Genomic DNA, 23,273 nt, shown 5'->3' with positions numbered 1-23,273 from the left:
AGGATGAATTTGTTACAGAAGGGATGAGGCAAGAGACCATTTTTACAACAGGAATGAAATAGAACCTTTGAACTTGGGTAGTAGCACGGGGAATAGGGAAGAAGGGACACTGAAAAGAAAGACTGCCCCGGAGTATTTAGATGTAGCAGAGTGGGAAGCAGAAGGCGGAGTCTTCTGTGGTTAGGTCCAGACTAGTGCCCTCAACGTTTGGAAGCGCCAGATAACAAAGGCCGAGATTCCTAGCTGTCCGCACCGTCTCTAGGATAAAAACGCAACGTTTCAAGCCGGGTTGAAGGAGGTTGCGCAGGAGACACGCAGTATTCTTCATCCTCCCTAGCAGGGTGACGTGGCAATGGGCCTCTCACAGAAACGGGCCTGTTCTAGTGCCGAGACACGCCAGCCATCGGCGGAGAGCAGCCACCTCAGCCATCGGAAGAGAGGCGATGGCAGATTCCGACTGCAATGGCTGGGCCATCAGTCCACTGTCCTCGTCCCAGCAGAGCTGAGGAGAGCCTTTTCATAGGTGCTACATGCTTTTCCTTCGTTTTTTGTTGTTGTTGTCGTTTTTGTTCTGTTTTTGTTTGTTTCTTTCATTTTGCTGCTTCTGTGCGGGCTTCCTGCTTAGGCAGCTTTCCCCTTCCTGACCGGAAGAGGGCTGCCATAGTTCCTGAATCACACCTCACCCCACAAGCCAATGGGAAAGAGCATTTGCCATTTCCCAGCAGGCCTAGCAGAACCCTTATTGTGTATCATTGGGTCTAACTGTGTCACGTGCCCACCTCTGACCCAATCACTATTACTAGGGAAATATGCCTTGCTGATTGGCTGAGGCCCAGGCCACAAGCTCCATTTTGGAAGGAGGAATGACCATCTAGGCAGGCTCTTTGGTCGGTCCCCAGGCAGCAATGGAAAAGCGGAGAACCAGCGAGGAAGAGACGACCACGAAACGTTCTCGGTAATAGCGTTTAACGTCTTCGCACTTATTTCATCCTAGAACCCCGTTTTCAGAAAGCATTTTGCAGAGTTACGTCTGCAGAGCGCGAAGTGAGAAATGCTGCATCTAAGAAATATAGGAAGTGTATCATATCTGCGTCGTTACATCTTCTGGATATTCTTTGGAAATGGGTCATTTGAGTGAGGGATGTGAGCAAAGACAAAAAGAATCTCCAGATTAAATGAGGTCACACGGTTGGTTGAAACATTCAGTTCTTTCTTGATAGAGTCTCTTCTCTTAGAGATTGTATTACAAAACAGATGCCAGATTTGCCAGATGTTACGTGTTTTTAGGAGAAAGGCCAATTTGACCCCATACATCTCCTCCACGGTGTCCTTAATCACTTTTCCATTGCATCCTGAAGCCTCCAAAGTAGGAATCAATTAGAGGTCTTCATTCTGCTCTTATCACAGATGACACCTATGGGAAAAAAGGGTCATGCCCTTCCCCTCCCTGTTTCCTCCAGGGAGTAATGCCCAGATGAGTTCTTAATAGAAAAATTCAGGTCCAGCAGATGTGAGCCAGTAGGGCTAGGTGGCCAGTATTTCAACGTGCTGTGTCCCAGGCATGTGTGAAATTTTATCTTCATTAGCTCTGAAGAGTTACGTGAGGATAAAACCATGTCCAAAATATCCATCTCAGAGAACTGTATTTAGCAGAATCCATTCTGAAGTTTATAAAAGACAAATAGTACCATTCTCCGTGTTTTGTAGTTTCTCATTAGAAGAAATGGTAAGATTATCAATAATAAGAAAAAAGATACAAGCAACAGCTATTATTTTAGGGAGTCTTTTTATATGTGTCGGACACGCCACTGAGTACTTTGTATGCACAATCTTGTTTAATATTCACAGCCATCCCATGGGGTAAATAATGTTATTGTTTACCATTTTCCAGATGAAGAAATTGAGACCTAAGAAAATTAAGAGCCAAGTTCAAGATCACATAACTAGTAAGTAATAGAGTCATAATTTGAACGCAGGTCTGTAGAGTTTCAGTATATGTGTTCTTTAAATTAACATGCTACCCTGCCACTTAATGAAGGGACCTTGTCTCCACCTTGCATAGCTGTCTCCCAGCTGATTCAGCTGGGAGAATCAAATGCATCAAATTAATATGCATGAAAACATTAGATACCTCCTTACCCGCAGGGATTGGCCCATTGGAAGCTGTGGGTTTTGTTGGGACTAAACGCTTTTTTTTTTGTTATCTTCATCTTTTAACTTATGTGGAATGGCATTGCCAAAGATCTCTGATGCTCATGTCTGCCTTGAGCTGCCAGACCAGCACTAGTGACAGGTACCAGGGTTCTGTTAGCTCTGTCCCCCACTTATAAGGCGGGACCCTGACTTCTTACAGAATCTCCTCCTGATGAGCATTCATAGAAATCACCATATGCCTGTGTGCGTGAATATGGTCAGTCAGTACTTCATAGCATAAGCCATTCTGTGTCCTCTGCTCTGGGCTTCTTTTCCTGGTCACCTTTGGAAAACAAGGTACCATTACGTTGTCCTCCTGGTGAATAGAGGACGTTCTCACTCCCTCTGTCTGGTTTGCTGATGTTCTCCCAAGAACCGAAGCTCCTGTATTTTCCACTGTCCTCAAACGGCTGAAAGGAAGTGGGAGTGTGAAGAGAACGTTTTTGGTGTAATCTTTACTGAAATGTTGCATGCATATAGCAAGGTACACAAATCATAAGTGTTCGGCTCCAGAATTTTTAATAAAATGACCCTGCCATGTAACCAGGACTGAGATCAAGAACCAGAACCTTTCTGGAGCCACAGACTTCCCTTGTGAGTAAGGTTATCCTCTGCCCAGGTACAACCCCTCTCCAGAATTCTGACACTTAGACATTCATGTTGCGGGTTTATGAACTTGATCTGAATAGAAACCATAGAGTATAGACTTTTAAAAGTCAAATTTCTTTTACTCACAAATTACATTTGTGGTATATATTTATAGTAATGAGTATAGTTATAGTCTATCATTCTCATTTCTGTATTGTATGCCGTCGTATGAATAACACAGTTTAGCTTCCAGTCTTATGTAGATGGATATTTTGATAGATTCCAATTATGCAGTAATTCAGAAGAGAAAATCCAGTTGTCTGAGCTGACACAGTGGGCCTCTTCTCTGGCCACACTAGAATAGGGAGAGGGAAGTCTGTCCCTTTGACTTTTGTAGTGGGACTTGGTTGTCAGGAATTTCCCTGCATCAAGGAGCCAATAATTTCTTCCAGAGAAATCCTGGTGTGGCTGGAATGAAAAATGGATACAAGGCAGCCAGAAATTGATGGCTCTTCATGCTCTAAGAGAGATATTTGTGCAAAGAATAATGGCCAATGGGAAGCAAAGTCATGCTTTTTGGTAGCTGGGGCTAGCATCCTAAACTATAACACCAACAATTTTAGCAGTTCATGTGTTCTAGAACCACGTGGAACACTTTTTTCGAAACCAGTGTAGTAGTTTCTTAGAGCTGCTATTTAAAAAAAAAAAAAAAAAGACCACACACTAAGTGGCTTAAAACAACAGAAATTTGTTCTATCCGAGTTCTGGAGACCTCATAGGAATAGGAAATCAAGGTTTCAGCAGGGCCACACCTTCTCTGAAGGCTCTTGGGGACGATACTTCCCTGTGTCCTTGTCTCCTCCCAGCTTCTGGAGTTTCCAGCAGTCCTTGGCATTCCTTGGCTTATAACCACACCACTCCCATCCCTCTCTGTCTTGGTCTTCTCGCCTATGTGTACCGCTGAGTGTCTTCTCCTCTCTTACAGGCCCACCAGTTACTGTATGTCCCGCCCACCCCAATCCAGTGTGAGCTCTCGTTAACTAATTATATCTGCAGAGACCCCATTTCCAAGTAACTTCACAGTCTGAGGTTTTGGTGGACATGAATGGGGGGCGGGAAACACTGTTTGGGTTTCAAACCAGAACAACTGGTAGGTTCCCACCCCTTTTAATTCCCTCACTACTTGCTGGGACCAAGACTTACAGATTTTTTTTTTTAAAAGAAAGATCAATTTGTTTATTTATTTTAAAGAGCAGGAGTGGGGAGGGGCAGAGGGAAAGGGAGAGAGAGAATCCTCAAACATCCTCCTGGCTGAGCATGGAGCCTGACACGGTGTTCAATCCCAGGACCCCGAGATCATGACTTGAGCAGAAATCAGGAGCCAGCCACTTCACTGACTGAGCCACCCAGGCACCCCTCCCCCCAGGTCTGATATTTTTTTGCATCCTTGCTATGTGAAAGGAAACAAAGATAGGAATTATAATCATGACCTGCTCTTTTAGTGATCTCCTGTAAACCCCCTGGACTGTAAACTTGATCTGATCAGATCTAAGAGCTGACAAGTCAGATCTGTAGGGCTCAGCGGCTAAGGGCCAGAGGCTGTAGCCAGACTGCCCAGGTTCAAACCCTGGTTTGACCTTTCTCCTAGCTGGGTGACACTCTTTGTGCCTTGGTTTCCTCCTCCGTAAAATGTCGCTGACGAAAGTAGTACTGTTTCGCAAGGCTGTAGTAGTAAAAGTTAACTGAGGAAATGGGACTGCTTCTCAGTTGAGTGCCTGATACAGTGTCAGCACCAACTAAATGTTCTTCATTTGTGTCTTCCTAGGGAAGTAGGTTTGAGAAGAGTCTTAAAAATACTTTCGCCTCCGAAACGCCTTACGCTAACAACCTTTTCCCCCTCCTCCCTCCTGTCCCAGGACGGACCCAAGCCCATGGGACCTTTGGCTGGAATGTGAAACCTACAAGACCTCCTGGTCTCCGTGCCCTTCTGAACAATCAAAGCTTTGTTCTGAGGCCAGACTTAAGGCTCCCAGCTCTGTTGTCCCTTCTGATGGGCCATCTCCCCGAGGCTCTCAGAGCTCAAAAGCAACTAGACTTGTAGAGGCCCAAGCCATCAATTTACCAAGCACGCTCAGACAGGGCTCCAGCTCAAGTGGGGGGCATGGCTACACCCACTAACAGCTAAACACATACTGCTGTTTCTCGGTTATCCCTACCTTGGGCGGGAGACCCAGCCCGACGGGGGCACCTGAGGCCCGAGCAACTCCCGAAGTTGTAAATCAGGCCCTGCCAGTATCATGCAGGGAAAGGATTTGGGGCTGCCTCCTGTCTGAAGGCTCCCGCCCTCTGCCTTCATTTGGTGAATGGCAAATAAGACTGGCTTCTCCCGAGTAATAGGAGGCTGGCCAGGGGCCAAATTGCTATTGATTTTTCCTGCTAGGGTCTAGGCTGAGACAAGAGACTGCTTTTTGCATCAGCTGCATGGGCCAGCTCGGGAAGGCCGGGGGCGGGGGTTGTGTGGGAAACTCCTTTGCAAAAGCCTGGGCCCCTGGCTGATGTCAGTGGAGAGGGCACAGGGCACGTGTCAGAAGCAAGAAAATGACTCTGTAGCCCTCATGTGTCGGGCAGTGCGGGATGGCTGGGAGGACGCCGGCCTGCTGCACTCCAGCCAAGGGGCCAGTGGCTTTTTTGTTTTGTTATAGTTTGCAAAAATACCCTTCCGTATCTGGTCTTGCTGTAGGAAAGGGATTGACACTTGCAACGGCTCTTCCTTCTCCTGCCAGGATGATAGCGGCTAAGCAGAGGAGAACAGAACCAGAAGCTCTGCATTCAGGGTGTGGGCCCCTCATACTGTGGATCCTGGAGCAAGAGTAGGAAGAGGGGCCCGCATACATTATCTTTGAGCATTCTAAAATTGTAAATCTCACCAGCAAAATGTTATGTAAAATACATGCTACCCTCCAACCTTGACAATTAATACCTTCCCGATCTCTGTAGCACCAGGACTGAATTTAGATGTCTCAGGATCCTTGGTGTTTTGTGGCAGAATATGGAATCTGGGGAGAACCACTCCCTACCACCCTGCCCACTGGTCTTCTCTCACCCCTGGCCCCATCCTGGGTGGTTGAAGAGACTCTCCCACTCTTGCTTGCTTGCTTGCACTCTTGCAGCTCACTCCCAGCTGCCCCAAAGTCAACTCAGGCTTGGGGAGTCCTTGTTGCTTGGCAGGTTTGTTCTTCCAATAAGGAAGAAGGGAAGGGATGTGCTCTCATCCTGGAAAGAGGGTCGGGGCCACGGGGCAGGACATTTTGGAATCCTGGATACCTAGAGTGGGGACGAGAAGGAGCAGGGCCATGGGACCCAGATGGGCATATCCCCTCGTTCCCCGGGGACTCTGGGGAGGGAGGCAGCAGGCCAGAGACGCCCTTTAACATTGGGGCCAGGGCAAAACCCTCTTGCCTAATTTTAAATGCTGTTCTGTCCATGCTAACAGCACTGTGAAATTCCAGTCCCATGCCAGTGTGCAGACAAGGCTCATACGGCAGGGAGCGGTGCTTTCTGAAGTTTGGGGGACACGAGTCCTTGACTTGCCCTACCCCACAAGGAAAATGTTCACTGGGACAATAGGGGCCAACTCAGAATCAGGGAAACCAGAGGTCTGCATGGCAGCCACAGGGAGGGAAGCACTTCCGAGAATGGGGCCTGTGCCTTCCTTCTTGCCTGCTCTGGTCGGATGATCCCGGGCAGTGCTTCCCACCACCATCCATGTGTTTTCTGTTGTTTCCTAATCCTCGGTTGGCAGGCCCTGAGGGCTGCATCCATAGTTTCGTCTGCTCTTTTGTCTGATGGGTTTCTTCCTACTTGCCTGAGCGGCTGCAGTGAGCTCCTCTCTTTCACAAAAAGATTCATCAAGTTCTTCTCTGAAAAGGCCTTTCTATCCTTCATTTTTCTCCCCCTGGCCTGTCATTTCCCTTTTCTCTGGGTCCTATTATATATTTTTTAGCAGCCGTGGTGTTCCTGCATTTTCTGCTACGAAGTTGATGGTTACCTAACAGTCTCATGGACCCGCCTCCTAGAAGCTGAATGTCTGTTGCTATAACTACAATGCTCATAAATTCAGCCTCACTTAAAATTATGCATTTTCCAAACTCCCCCAGTGAAGACTCAGAAGGGTTGGGCTAGCTGGATTTTTAACCGTAAAGTTCATGTCTAGACCCCCAGATCTCTACCATTTAAAGGGACCTGGCTTTCTTTTCATTCCCGCAGAGGCCTTCCAGGCTAAGTTTCATTTCCGCATCTGGAATCACAGACATTCAGTGCTGTCCAGGAAATAGATGTCACTTTGCCACCGGATCCTCCAAGAGAGGAGATGGAGAGGGTGGGAAAAGAGGAAATGTGGGATTTTTGAACGAGCCAGTGGCTTTGTGTCCCCAGTCTGTTTCTCTTTTACACCTGTGTTTCTGATTTAAGCTCCTGTTCAGGAGCTCTTTGTGAGAACCAGGTCATGTCTGAGGGGCTGAGGGGATCTTGCCAGTTGGTAAGAAGCAGTTGCTCCTGAGAGCCAGTTCTAAAAGAAGTAAGGGGTCAGGAATCCATTTCCTGCCAGTCATTGCTTCAGTCATAGCCCTGATGCAAGACTTCAGCTTATCCTCTCAGGAATACTTCCATGGCTTCTAGAAGACAACGCTACTTGGCCAAAAACATGCTTCCTCCTCGTCCTTTACAGATAACCCCAGTCCATTGGTAATGGCAAGATACCACACTAAATACTACTGTTGCAGCCTTCCTGGGAGATTAGGGAATTCATAAGCTATCTGTTGCTGTGTAACAAATCACCCCAGACTTGGCCTAAAACAACACACCATTGTTACCGTAGGGTTTCAATGGATCGGGGATCTGGGCATGTTCTCCCTGGGTCCTTTGCCTCATGCTCCTTTACCCGGCTGTAGGCAAGGTGTCAGCCAGAGCTGGGGTCAATGGAAGGTTCCACTGGGACAGGCTGTGCTTCCAAGCTCACACAGCTGTTGGCAGAACTCCGTTCCCTTGAGGGCTGTTTGATGAGGGACTCAGTTCCTTGCTTACTGTTGGCCAAAGGCTGCCCTTGGTTTCTTGCCACATGAAGAAGGAAATATGCTTTCCCATAGGGCTGTCTGCATCATCAGAGTGTGCAAGGAAAAAGACAGTAGCATCTACTAGCAGGACAGAGGGTAGAGTCTCTTGTAACCTAATCATGGAAGTGACATCCTATCGCCTTTGCTGTGTTCTGGTGTTTAGAAACAAGTCACTTCTAGCCACCGTAGCATGCTGCTGTTGTTTGAGCTTCTGGGCTCAGCTCTGCTTATGTTACAATCCTTGGACTTTCCAGCTGTAGGAGATAATAATCCTCTCCCCTCCTCCCTTTTTGGCTTAAGCCCACCTGAGCTGAATTTTCCATCACTCACAACCAAAAGAGAATATTCTCATACTGTAGGCTTTAATAAATATTGGATGAGTGAATTTAAAGGAAGTGCTGAAGAATTGATAAGCAATTTTAGAACTCTGAAGGCTGGAGATCCTAGAAATAACACCCAGGGGTTGGCAGACTTTTTCTGTAAACAGCCAGCTAGTAAATATTTTAGGCTTTGCGGGCCACTCAGTCACTGTCACGACTGATCAAGCCTGCCACTGCAGGATAGAAGCTGCCTTAGATGATACAAAGGTGAGCATGGCGCTTTGTTCCAATAAAACTTTATTTACAAAATCAGGCAGCAGGCGAGATTCATCCCACAGGCTGGAGGTTATTAACCCCTGGCTTAGGGCACTGGCACATGTGACCAGAACTGTTAATGGTGTCAGATTAAAAAAAAAAAAAAATCTGAGTAGACTCGTGACCTTGGGGAATGGCACTGCAAGGTTAGGTTATGTTTCTTTGCAATCTCTTCCTGTCCATCAACCCTCTCTTTCTTGGTATGATCAGAACCTGGAGTCATCTGGCAGAAGAGAGAGGGTAGCCAGTCCTTTTCAGCCCCATGTCCAGTTTCCATCGGGAAGTTGGCCACAAGAGCCATCATCCTGAGACTTTCCCTCTCCCTTCCCTTCCTTTCACATGCAGCTATTTGTCTTTCTTCCCCTTTCTCTGCATGCGCATTGTATGCCTTCCCCTCTCCTCCATCAGGACAGCAGGACAGGGGGCCTTCCCAGGGCCTGACCAAACCTTGCATGCTTCCCCAAAGTGCCGGGGGAGTGAAGAGGCATCTGAGCTATTCTCCAGGGGAGAGCAGGGCAGAGGATCCACACCCCGAGGAGACACATAACAGGAAGTTGGGATTCCTGACAGAGCGGGCACTTTCCCCTAGAACGTAAGCTGCAGGAGGGGAGCGGCCACGTTCCTAGTCTATCCCCAGGGCCCGGCACAGCACGCACACTCGGGAGATGGGCAGCAAATAGTTGGTGAATGAATCAGTGAACTGAACCCTTGCAGCTGGTATCCTGAGTGATTTCTCAAATGAAGGCTCACTTTATTTTCAGGCTGCTAAAGACTCGGCTTCCTTAGCTTAGCTCCAGGCCAGCTGCAGAGTCTCCCTAAGCTGCAGGCAGGAGGGGCAATCCTGTCCTCTGTAATCTTTTTAAGTGACTTCTTTGGAAAAGGCTTTGCATGCATTAAACACTGGGTTGGCAGAGTCTTAAGCATCTTTCAGAGACAGTGTCAGGCAGCTGCTGCCAATAGGGACCACAGGAGGCTGGGTAAAGGATGGATGAGGGATTATCTCCTCTCTGTGGAGCCAAGGAGGGGCAGAGCCAAGGGCTGCTCAGAGCGCTGTCCAGAGTGATCAGGCCACTTGCGGTTTCCATAAAGCACCGAGCGGCCCTCTTTCTTCTGTATCAGGCACAGCGTGGCCCTGCCATCAGGAACGGAGTCTTGGTACCCCAGTTCACAATCCTCCTCACCTCCCTGATGAGCTGTGTAACTCTGAGCGGGTTGTCTCCCCTCTCTGAGCCGAGGCTCTCTTGTCTTTGCAATGAGATACTGACTATGTCACGGACCTACCCTTTAACACAGGGTTGGATTCTACAGTCAGCTGGAATTGATGTATAGTCCAAAATACCCTTGCAAAATGACTTAAATCGCCATAAAATTTAGCCTATGTGATTTTGTGTATCTACAATGCTGCACAGAATTTTCCAGGCCCATTAAAGGACCAATGGAAAATCTGAGTGCAAGTTTTTGGGAAGTCAGATCATTCTGCCTTCCAGATAATTATCAAAGCCCTGGCAGTGAGTGGAGGTCTGTAGGGTGGGTGGGGTGAAGATTTCTCAAGGGCTCTGGCCCGCCTGAAGACTGTTCTCCATTCTGGTTTCCTCATAAGCTTCTATGGTCGTCATACATGTTAATTGTTTTGTTTACAGTTGGAAAGATCATAGGTACAGTGGCAGTTGTGTGGGCTGGGGGTGGGGTGGGAGTTAGGAGAGTTGAGAAGCCCCCAGAGAGTTGTCCCATCAATGACATGAGGTACTGTGTAGTTACTGGGTAGGGTAGGGCTTGGCACAAAGCAAGCACTCAATAAAGGGAACATTTCAGCCTCACATTATTACCGTTATTATCTCCTAAGAACCTCAGTTCAGCCTGGCCTGTACTTATTTACAGAGTGGAGTGGTTCTGGTCAATGATTTCTTTGCGGTTCTCCTGCACCCCAAGTCCCATGGCCTCATTGCCCTGCAGCCTGCCCCAGAGCCCTCGTGGAACTCACGGGCTGTCCTCAGGCTGCTGGAGCCCGCTTGGGCTGAAAGTGCCTGGAAGCTTCTGGCCCACCTTGCTCCCTAGCCCTGGCCATCCCCACCAGGACTGAGCTGCTCCTTGCAGGATGGAGCTTCTTTGTCCCCAGTCCCAGCTCCCACCCCCCACTTCCTCGTAAGTCCCATTTACAGGAATCTTCATTTTCCCTGGCTGCTTCTGGGAACGTGGTCTAAGACAGCTAGGGCTGGAGGCTTTTCTCTGCTGGAGAGAAGGCAACCAGAGAGAAGAGGAGCGGAGGAGGGGTGAGGAGAAAAGAGGGAAGTACCGGGATAGCAAGGGAGTGGGGAACGGAAATGTTTGCGGTGGAGGCGACTTGAGGTAAGAAGACACAATGGTCTGGACTTGACACATGGAGAAAGTGAGGGCCGAAAGGGGAGGCAACATGCCGAGAGCTAACACCATTCCTAGGCAGAGCTTGGCATGGCGTTTGGCCCATAAAAGTTCCTCCAAAATGCCTGTGGAATAAAAGAGTGGGCGGGTGAAAGGCCAAGACTGTACCTCAGTCCCCTAAGCCAACGGGCTCAAATGCAGCTTCAGAGAACATTCTGTCCTGAAACAGCTACCCTCCAGTGCCTCTGGGGCTCTGCTCCCCTCACTCCTGGTTCTGCGAGCATGCCCCAGCCAGAGACCTGGCACAATGCTCTTGTCAATGGCCCAAGCATGCAGGGAGGTCATCCCTCCTTCCTTCCTTTCTTGGCCAGAAGTGCATGTCACAGAGATCATAGGTCATCATCAGCCCTGAGCACCTCAGACCCATGTGCACCTGCCCCTCCTCGTTGTTCAAAGGGTTCTAGGTGGCCCCAAGAGTCTGCATTTCAAACAAGCTCCCAGGGGATGCTTGTTCCTGAACCCTACTTTGAGGAGCAAGGTTCTAAGAATATGGCTTTGTTTGCCCTTTCCCCTCCTCCCAAAATGACCCTTTCTCCTTCCTGTCCTTTGAGATTCAGCTCAAATGTCACTCCCAATCCCCTTGTCTTCCTTCTTTCAATGGGAAGAAATCTCTTGCCATGCCAGTTCTTCTGTGCTTCTTATAACATTAATACCCTCTTCTTTATGGCATAGTTATTCGTGTCCTAAACCGGGAGCTCCTCAAAAAGCTCTATGATTTTGTTTTGAAATTCCCATAGCACGCACTTTACTCCCTGGCACACTGTCTTAGCTGCTCCCTTGTATATGTCCGGCACCAGGCTCAGTCCCTGGTGGGCATGATCTCAGTAATCCTCAAATAGTCTTGGGAGGTTGGCATTAATATCCAAAGTCTCACAGAGGTTGGGTGAATTGCCTGAGGTCATAGCTAATAAGTGACCAAACCCAGTGAAGGCATCTGTCAATGGCCAAAGCCCAAGCTTTTATGCATTTTGTATGTGCTGAATGAAGAGTGGGTGGGTGGATGGATGGATGGGCATTTCAGATGCAAGGACTGATTCCTTGCATCTGAAATGTTCCACGTGATGTTGGGAAATTCACATGCTCTGGTTTGGGGCAGGGCTGAGTCTCCCTGATCCCTCCTTCCTTCCAGTGCTGAGATTCCCAGGAAATTCTGATTCATAATCCAGACCCGCCCACAAAGAAAAGGAAACTGACATACCCAGCCCCTATTGGACTTTCCTACACCCTCAGGTTCAGTCCTCAGTATGTCATCTGTCACCAGATAGGGTCTCCCTCCTCCCAAAGTGTGCAAGAGTGCTCCATTCCCTGCCTCCTGGGGGTGGGGTGGGTGGGAGTGGGTGTCGAAGCACAGAGCAGCCTTTGAGAAAAGCACAGCGGCTGGCTGACGTGAAAGCAGGCAGCTGTAGGCCTTTATTTCACTGGAGCAGCTTATCTCAGATCATCTCCTCAATCACAGGCCCTTAAACAGCTTCTGACAATCAATTCATATCCCCACTGCTGTGGCTGGGAGGTGGAAAGAATTACCGTATTTACCTGTGTATCAGCTGCAGCCTTCCTGTGGCCAATGGCTCCCTGAGAGGACCCACCACCTGCTGCTCCTGAAAGTTGGTAGGGAAGCCAGGTCCTTCCTCTTAGTCCTCTTAGGTCCTGCCATCGCCTCATGATGGGCATGGAACAGGTACTTTTACGGAAATAGGTTGTAGTTGAGGACCGTGTGAGATCAAGCTTGGGGGCCCATGTTTCCCATGCCTGCAGGTGGAAGGTACTCAGTAAAGGGTGGGGGTGTGTGTGCTTGAGACTGATTTCCTCGGAATCACAGTGTATCAGGGCAGCTTCCTTGAGTTCATTCCCGGGCTTCCTACTCATCCTTCAGGAATCTTCCTCCAGGTAGCTCCTCAAGTTGGGGTCAAGTGACTCCCATGGCTGAGTTTCGTTGTCATCTCCTATTCCAACCCCATGTGGGATACGTTGTGGGATTGCTGTAAATACTTGTGTAAAATGTATCAGACGGAGGAAAGCTGCCTTCCGATGAGGGCAGAGGGGCATGGAGAAGCACTCGCATCAGGAAAGCATGTTGAGTGGGAGCAGGGATGGGGTGGGAGGGCCTAAGCCTGGAAAAAGTTCGTTTCAACCAGATCCCAAGGGGTGGGCTGACACCTGTATGGAGTTTGGATTTGCCACTGGGGAGAATGAAAGGAGGCCTGTGAGAAGCTCAACTCAGGGTTTAGGATGCTCTTCGGCAGCTGTGTGAAGGATGGACTATGGGGTGTGAGGGACAGAGTGGAAAGAGGGAGAACAGATAGGACACTATCGCTAGAATCAGGATGAAATATTTAACTCTTGGCCCCAGAGCAGTGGGACAGCTGATAGGTTATGAGATCAGCTAATCAGAAGGGGCTGGAGCAATGTCTTGGTGCCCCTCCTGTGCTGCTGTGTTCATCATTAACTCTTGATTGGCTAGACAGCGGCAGTCTGGGGATTCCAGGAGGGGGGCCTGGGTGGCCTGGGTTGGGAGGAGTCAGGCCAGTGGATACTTACTAGCAGATTCAGCAATAATGCGATATTTAACAATGATAGTGGTCAGTGGCTATGTGGTGGAGGTCAGCACTGTCTGGTCCCTAGGGCTTGGAGAGGCAGAGGCAGATTTCAGAGAGATTGCTCAGATAAAACTGACAGGAGGGCTCAGTGACTGCTTTGGTTCTCACATCATCATAAGGAAACTTCTCAGAGCTCTCAGGAGTAGGCAGAAGGCTTGGCATCACCCTCATGGCCATGTTGGTTTTTAACTTTTGCCTCTTCATATCCACACTTCCTTCCTCCATATCCACACCATCTTTCATATCCACACTTCCTTCTTCTGATGCCAGTTACCTCCGGGGAAACATCCTTCTCCCGCTTTTAATCTATTTGGTCCCAGAGTTCTCATGTTACTAGGTCTGGCCAGCCATTTGCTGGACAGTGACTGGTTTCATGATGAAATTATGATCTTGGCCGGCTCCAGGAGAGTCAATCCTAGGAATCTGATTGGAACTTCTGGCAGAAAGAAGTCCTCTTTCTACTGAGACTGCCAAACTGGAGGATCTAAACTTAGAGGGAGTATGAAACCCACACAAAACAAAATAGGGCTAAAAGTCAAGAGTTCCCAATGAAAGAGCTTGAGCCCTTGGACCAAACTATGCCTGAAACCTACATCTACCTTTATACCAGAGCCCACAAATTTGGTTTTGTCCTAAAGCCAGTTTGAGTTGGGTCTTCTATTATTTACCAATCGGATTACTCTCTTCTGAGAATTAGGAATTGAGACAAAGACTGAAGGCCATTTATATTGGCTTAAACTAAAGCCAGTGATGCCAGGTCAGAGTGGCCTTGTGCTCACCTAAACAGAAATCCCAGAGAGAGAGAAGAAAGGAATAAGACCAAGAGAGAGACAGAACAGATGGATAGAGAGAAGAAAAGGCAAGAGACCACGGGACCTCAGAGAAAAATGAGAAAAGCCTTCTTTGTCCTCCTGGGGGCTCTTCACAGTCCCTGCTTCTGAACTGGCAGGGAGGCTGACTGCATTTCCTGCCCTTGGTTCCTTCCCCAGCTCTCTTCCTTTTGGACTTGAGTTTGTCTGAATGGATTTCTTTTCCTTGCCCTGAATGAATTCATAAACAACAGAGCAGCTGATTTGATGGGGCTTGAGAAATTGGACAGGGAAGAGAAATGGACCAAGGATGATGTCGGGGATGATATCCTGGGGAGAGGAGAGAGGAGGCATGAGATTGGGGCTGGGGGAATGACCCAGAATTAAAGCTGGTTCAGAATAGCCCATTAAGCTTCTTCGTGAGCCTGCTACAAATAATACAACCTTCCCTCCTGGAAACCCAAGGGTCCAGGGAGCTTGAACAACCAGAATTCCCTGATTCTGCCCTGCATGGACACTTAGAGGGGTGTTGGTGGGCCCCTGCCTGCAGCTGTGCTGCTCTTATTCTGAGTTTTAAGCTTCCCTTCTAATGGCTCATGCTCTCCACCAGCATCTGGGAGGTTATTTCCTTTGCTCCCTTTGCCTCCTCATCACCGTCCCCACCCATCATCCCACACTCACCAGCCTCTCCCAGGAGTCATTGGCTTCAATCTTTTGTTCCCTAACTCTGTGCGTAAAGACCTCCTCACAGCTCTGTGGCAGCTCTCCCCGGTTCTGTTGGCACTCAGTGTTCTCACATGCACGGATGGCTTCCTATAGCTTGCACCTGGCACTCTCTGCCAGGGAGCTTTCTTTGGCCGGAGCATTCTTGAGAGCAGGGACAGGGCAAGCCGGAATGCTGGGGAGCTAACCCCGAGAGGAGCAGCCTCAGACCAATGCCAGGAGTTAGTGGCATATACCCCAGCTTCTTTGGTCCTTAGGTGAGGCAACTCTGACACCTTCCCACACGTCTCTCCAGGTCTGCTCCCTACCTAAGTTGGACCAATACCCCCCTAGTTCCAGCCACGGTTATTTCTCATCTGGATTCCAGTCTGGCTGCCCTCCAACCCAGTCTATAGCCACGGAGCTTTCCAAAATGTAAAGCTAAGAATTTTCCTTCTGTGCTCCCCATTGTGCAAGTTCTAACCCCTTAAGTGATGACGGACCCTTCCAGTCCCTGGGCACTGACCCTCCAGCTTAGTCTCCCCCATCCCCTATGGCTTCTCTCCCCCAAAACTCCAGCTACGTGAAATTCCTAGAAAGTCTACTGGCGATTCTCATCTTCAGTCTGGGCATTTACCCGAGCTGTTCCCGTCTCCTAGAATCTTCTTCCCCTTTCTCTTTTCCTAACATCTTTGCCTGGCCCATACTAACTTGTTTTTAGTCTCAGTTCCTCCCGAGAGCTTTCCTCACTCCAGTCATAGTTAGACCCTTGTATACACAACCCCCTGTTCCTGCCCTCTTCACCCTGGGGCATAGCTGTTTGCTGTATGCCCTTCCCTGGAGAGCCCTGGTGCTCAGCCCTGATCAAGCATCGGAAAGAATGCAGACCAATTAAATTGGAATCACTGGGGGCGGGCCCAGCATCAGCTTTTCTTAAAAGCTCTCTTGGTGATTCCAGTGTGTTGGCTGGGTAGAAAACCACATTCTAAGAGCATGATTTCCGTGAAGGTAGGGGCTAGGTCTCATTTATTTGTCTCCAGTTCCTGGCACACAGTAGGAGTCCCTGGTAAATGTTGGCATGAATACGAATGACATGTAGGGACGTCTGTCCTTGTGTGCCAGGCACTGTTCTAAGAAGATGGGAGAATGCATAAAAGGCCCACCACAAGTATATGGGAACTGTAGGCTCCAAAGAAATGTCTGTCGCTAAGACGTCTCATGGTCCAACAGGCAGCAACAAGCCTCTTGCCAAAGCAGAGCTAAAGGAGTCATCTAGCTCGGGGGCATGCCCGTGGTGGTCACTGCTGAGCTGCTCACCAGCAGGTCCCTCTGGTAGCAGACACAGGACTGGAAACAAGCTGGGAGTAGGGGCCGGGGAGTGGGTTTCTGATTTACAAGTGAGTTTTGGGGGTAGGAGTCTTTCCGATGTTTCATTTCTGGAGCTGCAATGGAGTGGGATCACGGTGTGGGGAAGGGGGCGGGGGAGGGCAGCACTCCTGTCAGTAAAAATGCACCAGAGAGAACACCAGAAAGCCTCCAAAGTCCTTTCCCAGCTTCGCTGGCAAGAATGAAAATATATGGTTTAATAAAAACGGCTGATTCAATTTCAAACAAGTGGCTCATACCCACCTCTAAGTAGCTGCTGTTAAAAATCCAGGCTCTGGGCTTGTTTTAAATGAAGCCTGAGAAAGGAAAAAAAAAAGAGAGAAAAGGCTGATGGGGGTGGTGGGCGTAGGTCATGGATCTTCGTTGAAGCCTGTTTTAGCTTGAGTTTTTAAAATGGAGTCAAAGCCAGGGGTTCATGTTGTTTATTATTTTTCCTGCTGCACAAAGCAGGCTCTAAACGGCATTAGCTGTAATGAGGCGGCCCCCTGTGCTGCCAGGTGGGGGGCCTGGCAGGGAAGTGGTTACAGGCCAGGGTCCTTACAGGGCTGGTTGCCCTCCTTGGGGGCGGGGCTCTGAAGTGCTGGGGTGGGGGCAGGGGGAGCACGGCTTCCCTTTGTTCCAGCTCCCAGGCCAGACGGAGACTGGATGGCGCGGGGTGGCATTGGGGGCGCTCCCCTAGCCCCAGCTGCCAGTTCCCTGGTTATCTGAATTGAAGAGGTCAGAGGTTAAGTGAGAGATCAGAGTCCTCGGGTCAGGGAAAGAAAAACAAATCCCCAGAGCCTTTGACTGTGCTCTTGAAGCGTGTAAGCCGTGCCCTCCAGTACAGATGGGGGAATATTTTATACATGACCCTGTCCTTTTCTGTTACCATGTAAATTGATTGATTTTTTTTTCTTTAATCGAGTTAGGGGAATTTCATGGAGGGAAAACAAGGATTGGTGGGGCATTTGGATTTTGATGGAGGCCAGGATGGGCAACCTTGGCTTTGGCTCTCACTTCATGAAAGGGAGCCATCCACAGTAGCATCCCTCAGTTTCCCTTTTTGCAGACGACAGAGTGGAAGAGATGATGGGACAAAAAAGGATCTGAGAAGCACATGAGCTGATTCAGAAACCGGGGATAAAACCGGCCTTTATGAAGCAGAGAGGCACATTTAAGAGCTTGTTACTCTATGGTTCTAATAAGCTTCTCATCGCTAAGGCTCATCAGCCAGGAAGTGGTTGGGGAATCGCCAGTGGGTTCTTAGCTTTGTGCAAAGGACTGGAAGGGGTACTGAAGGATAAGATGAAATAATGCCTCTCAAGGGGCCGGGTATGTTGCTTTAGAGCCAGAAGGACTCCAGAAAATCACGGCACGACATCTCCTAGCCGTGTGCCCTTGGACCAGTTTCCCCAGGCCTCACTCTTCTGGTCTGTAATATGGGAGCAATGAACCCACCTCATGCCCCCACTGCTTGTGTTTCTTCATCTGAGGGCTTCCTCTGGCTGCTCATGCCTATATCATCTGCCCTGCAGAGGCCAGAAGTGCCCAGGAATTAATGCTGACCCCACCTTCACACCCACCTCTCAACCAGCCCACGTCTGATGGGAACTGGGGAGCAAGCACACTGACTCCCTGCCCCCATGGGTATGACGACTCCGAGGTGTGTGCATTCCACACCATTGCCCAGAATGTCCCCAGCAGGATTAAGCTCCGGTTTCCCAGGAGGTTAACTTGCTTGATACCGCTCCTTTTATGGACTGCCTTCCCCACCAACCTGCCCTGATTTCTTTCAGTTCCCAAATAAACTACTTATACCTGATCCCTGCTCAGGATCGGCTGAGATGGGGCAGGGTGGGGGGGGGGGGGGGGACGGCAATAATGAGAAGAAACAAGGTTATCATGGGGGGGTGTTGTAATTAGTGAGCAGCGCACTCATGCATATGGTGAACTTGAGACAGACTGAGCCCTCAGATAAATAACTATTGTTAACAAGCCTCTTCCAATTGATCTGGGAGAGATGATGGTTTGTAGGAAGAATGCTGGGAGGAGGACATGGAGGACCCAAAAGGCAGGAATGCTTAGATAGAGCCCCACGAAGAAAGTGGGGTATGAAGACAGAGGGCTGTTGATATCAGCACTCCTATCCATGGCCTTCCAAGGGTCGCCAGCTCCTGGAGAGAGCTCAGTACTGTTCTCATGGATGTTTTTAAAGCTTTCAGAATGCCTGGAGTCTCCTTCTTAGCACTGGGAAAAGTTTTGTCAAATATTTGAATAATGTCTGTGTTTTTCCTTAGAGTCTGAGGCTCCAAAGGGACAGACAGGTCAGGTCTGGTCAGCACTGTGTCCCCAGCACCTAGCACACAGCCTCACATATATTAAGTCTGTAGCAAACGAGCAGATGAATAAGTGGAAGAAGGAAGAATGAATAGGTAGGCTAAGTCAGGCGGCTCAGCTGAGCAAGTCTAGAAACAGGCTGGGGCAGGCTAGGTTAAGGCACGAGCAAAGGGAGCCTTTGGCAGGAGTGAAGGAAGCATTGTGAAAAAGGAGACTCAAGGCAAGTAGTGCAGGGCTGGATGCTGGCTTAGGACACTGGGCTTTTATTCTGACCGTAAGTGGGAGCTGTCAGAGGTGTTTGAGCCAGGAGGTGACATGGCAGAAACAATTCTTGTAGGAAGACTTCTGGCATTTTTCTTGGCGATAAGATGAGGTTTAAATATCGCTGAAAACATTGGGTTTCAGAGAACTTAAATGGGATCATACATGGGCAGTAGTGAGCACAGCGCCTATTATCTAGGATAGCAAGCACCCAATATATGTTAGCTAGTGTTCTTGGTTGGTTCTCCTTGGTAGTGATTTACAAAAAGGTGCTTGGCTGGGCACCTGGGTGGCTCAGTTGGTTAAGTGACTGCCTTCGGATCAGGTCCTAATCCCGGGGTCCTGGGATCAGGGATCAAGTCCCATGTAGGGCTCCCTGCTCAGTGGGAAACCTGCTTCTCCCTCTCCCTCTGCTGCTCCCCCTATTCAGGCTTGCTTGCTCTTTCTCTCTCAAGTGAATAAATAAAATCTTAAAAAAAAAAAACAAACAAAACAACAAAAAGGGATTTGGCAACAGAGAAGAGCAGGAGGCCATAGGCCGGGAGTAAGGGGTCAACCATGACCAGGAAGCAGCAGTCGGAGAGAAGATAGGTACAGGGAAAGCTGTCCTGTATCACCCACAACCCCCTGCCCCCCACCCCCAACCTCCTGGTAGGGAAGACTTGGTTCTCCCACTGCTGGGATTGCTGTCAGAATGGCTTCTGGCTAAAGAACACTGCTCACCCGAGCCCTTGCCTGCTGCCAGGGGCCGCCCCCATCCAGTGGTTGATCTACAGAGACCCTAAGGATCTGGCTCTTCTGCTCCAATTTGAGGCTCTGAAGGTCTGTGCCCCCCAGCTCCCTGTGGGGCTGGCTGAGGTCTTTGCGGAGACTGAACTGCACCTTCACTTCTCTCTTGGCCTAATCCTGCTTCCTTCTCCTCCGTTCCAGGAGTGCTGCTGCAGAGAGAGAGCACTCCCCCAACCTCTCCACCTCAGAATCTGGCTTCCCAGCGCGTGGGCTTGTGCTTCTGGAGCCCCATGGGAGGATTGAGGCCTGCAGGCCTTGGAGAGACAGAAAGCCAGGAAGGGCTGGGTGGCAGGACCGAATGTGGCTCCGAGCCCAGGAGAAGCAGACCCGAGAAAGGCTATCTGACTGAGCCACTAACAAGCCGGCAAGGACCCCAGAGCCAACGATTCCAGTTAAGGGGAGAGGCAGGGAAGAATGACTGCAGGGTGCAGAGGGTCTGGAAGGTGGGCCAGGAAGGGGGGGGGCATGTGAAGAGAGCCTGTCGAGTCACCTCTTTATTTGGCTTATTTTGTGTTACATCCCGTCATGGCTTCCCATCAGATAACCCACTGGTTACATGCTCTAGAGACCTCAAATACCTCTTTAACTATGAGACTTAAAAGACAGCAATATGTTTGGCAGGATTGCGAATGCAAGCCTTGGGGATGTCATTTTCCCAGCATTGAAAGGCACCGCCCTCCCGATTCGAGGCACTTTGTAAAATGACAGTGAGTGGCAGCCTTGCATACACGTTTCCACTCCTCTCTCTCACGGGCTCTTTGGTCTCTGTCTTCAGAACCGGAGCCCTGTGCCTCTTTCCCATTCACCTCCCCTGACATGCATTTATTCATTCCACAAATATTTATTGACACCAGCAAAACTGCATTGTCACTGCCACTCGTTAGAATTCTCGTGCCCCTCGGCTTCCACGATGGCTCACAGGCTGGGCTCCCGGTTGCATGGCCTGGACGCGGGCCCACCGCTGTCTCATCAGACAGGCCCTCCCCACTTCCCTGTGGACCTCTGCTGGTTCTGCCCTCGTCATTGTATCCCTTGTATTTACCCAGCTCTGCTCTTCAGATGCTTACGTCTAAGGCAGTCCTCCTAAGGACTTCTGCCTGGGTTCAAAATGAAGTCAGAACCCCACCCCCTGCAATTTGGCAGTTTCTTAAGAAGTTAAACACACTGCCTGACCCAGCCATCCCTAGATGGTCACCCATGGGAAAGGACAATGTATGTCCATACAGAGACCAGCACTTGAATGTTCATAGCAGCTTTGCTGCTTTTTAAAAAAATTTTGAGAGAGAAAGAAAGAGAGAGAGAGAACACCCACACTTGTGAGTGGGGGAAAGAGCAGAGGGTGAGAATCTAAAGCAGACACCCTGCTAAGTGCAGAGCCTGATGGGGGGCTCGATCTCACAACCCTGAGATGACGACCTGAGCCGGAATCGAGTCAGATGTTAAACAGACCGAGCCCCCCAGGTGCCCCTAGCAGCTTTGCATCTAATAGGCCCAAACAGGAAATAATCCATGTGTCCATCAGCCAGTGCATGTATAAATAAAATGTGATCCATCCCCACAATGGAACACTACTCAGCAATCAAAAGGAATGAATCGCTGATAGTGGCAACAGCATAGAATTCTAGAGAAAGCAAACTAATCTATAGTGATGGGGAACAGATGTGGTTGCCTGAAAGGGTGGAAAGGAGAGAATAAAAGGGCATAAGCAGGGGCACCTGGGTGGCTCTGTGGGTTAAAGCCTCTGCCTTCAGCTCAGGTCATGGTCTCAGGGTCCTGAGATTGAGCCCCACGCCGGGCTCTTTGCTCAGGGCGGAGCCTGCTTCCTCCCTCTCTCTGCCTGCCTCTCTGACTACTTGTGATCTCTGTCTGTCAAATAAATAAATAAAATCTTTTTTAAAGGGCATAAGCAAACTTTTGGAGGGAGCAGGTCTGTTCTTTGTCTTGACTGTAGTTAGAGTTGCACAGAATACCAAGATATCAGAACTCATCTGATGTGTGGTTTACTGTATGTCCGTTACACCTCAATAAAGCTGTTTGAAACAATGTTTGCAAGACAAAGTCCAAGAGGAGAAGGGCCTCATGGCCTCTTTGGAGAGGAAATCTTTCTTCTGGAGAAAGCACTTTGTTCCTGGGTTGAGGGAAGTTGACGCTTCAGCCTCTTCTTCCTGCAGACTTGACTGGGTGGTATGTCCTTGGAGTTGCCTTTACCCTTTTGCCACTAAGTGGATTTGCTTTCCCCTTGATACTTAGGTTCTGCAATAAGCAGCCTAAGAGGAAATATTCGGTTTGATGAGCTGAATACAGTAGAAACCTTTTTTTAAGAACCTTTTTTAAAGAAACCTTTTTTAAGAGAAGAGATTATCTATCCCTTTTGGTCAAAGTCCTGCAGTTGGCTGCATGGTAAACTATGTTGAACCTACTTATACCTATAATTCTTTCCTTAATGTTTACAAAGATTCATTTCCTCCTTTCAAGATCAGTGGGTATTTATGCTGCTTTAAATGCACACGTGGCACTCATTCTGACGAGCCATGATTTATGTAGCGTTCTTGATTCCCCTTCTTGTCGGACGTTTCAGGTTATCTCGGATATTTTCCCGTTACACATCAGAGCAGACAATTTGGTCGGAAGCAATTTGGCCAAAAGTAAATTCATTAAGCTGCCAGCACAGTTAGGATGTTGAATTCATTGATAATGAAAAGTTTTAGTCATTCTGTTTATGCAAAGAAGAGATTTTTGTGTGCCAAGGGGAAATTTTGCCTGGAATGATTTTGCAGATTTTCATGCATCTCTCAGCAATTTCTCTCTGTACTTTTTCTTTTAATGTGAAGTTTTTGTTTGTTTCATAATTTTCTACTTTTAAATGTCTCCATATTTCCAATCAGGGATGCTCTGTTTGGGATGAAATTAAGAAGGAAACAACATAAGCGACCATCACCTGCATGCTGGAGACAATTTAAGTGTTTGTCATTGCATGCCTTGTAGAGAGCCCTCAAGGTTTATGATGTGTGCACCAGTGATCGAAAAATTAGCCTTGGCTCACTTTGCTAAATAAAAACTTTCAGGAAAACATGGTTAAACAAACAGAGAAAGAATCAGTTGCTAAAAATAAAGCGCCTTTCAAAAAAATGCAAATAAAGCTCCTACTCTCTTCCCTATCTGGGTTGAGAAAGGAAAAAATGCAACTTCTGACATCCAGGAACATTCACAGCTAGGCTACATTGTTCTCCTTTTGGACACACAGAACACCAACATCAGACAGGGTCACTCTAAGACCATAATAAAGTCGACCAGAAAACATGGTCACTGTGCAACACACAAAATGCCGAACATCTCCCTCTCTCATCCGACAGGAGTGACTGCTGATGCTTTATCCATTATAGCTTTACTTTGCCTTTCATATAGGTAGGATTTACTGTCATGCCCAATTGTAGAATTCCCCCACTCTCTTTGTGAGCCTGCTTCCTT

At 48.7% G+C, this 23,273-nt stretch overlaps 1 long non-coding RNA gene across 1 annotated transcript in view; it reads left to right on the top strand.

Annotated features, from left to right (window-relative positions):
• Window positions 1–831: 831 nt before the first annotated feature.
• The window catches only part of LOC116579526, an 86,099-nt gene continuing 63,657 nt past the window's right edge, over window positions 832–23,273 (top strand). The window contains exons 1-2 of the long non-coding RNA XR_004281311.1: window positions 832–955; window positions 1,892–1,946. This is a non-coding gene — a long non-coding RNA (uncharacterized LOC116579526). The remainder of the gene's footprint in view (window positions 956–1,891; window positions 1,947–23,273) is intronic.

This window comes from Mustela erminea, chromosome 1 (assembly GCF_009829155.1).
Source record: "Mustela erminea isolate mMusErm1 chromosome 1, mMusErm1.Pri, whole genome shotgun sequence".
Classification (NCBI taxonomy): domain Eukaryota; kingdom Metazoa; phylum Chordata; class Mammalia; order Carnivora; family Mustelidae; genus Mustela; species Mustela erminea.
Note: the sequence above shows the minus strand (reverse complement) of the source record. Positions and strands in the feature narration are given on the sequence as shown.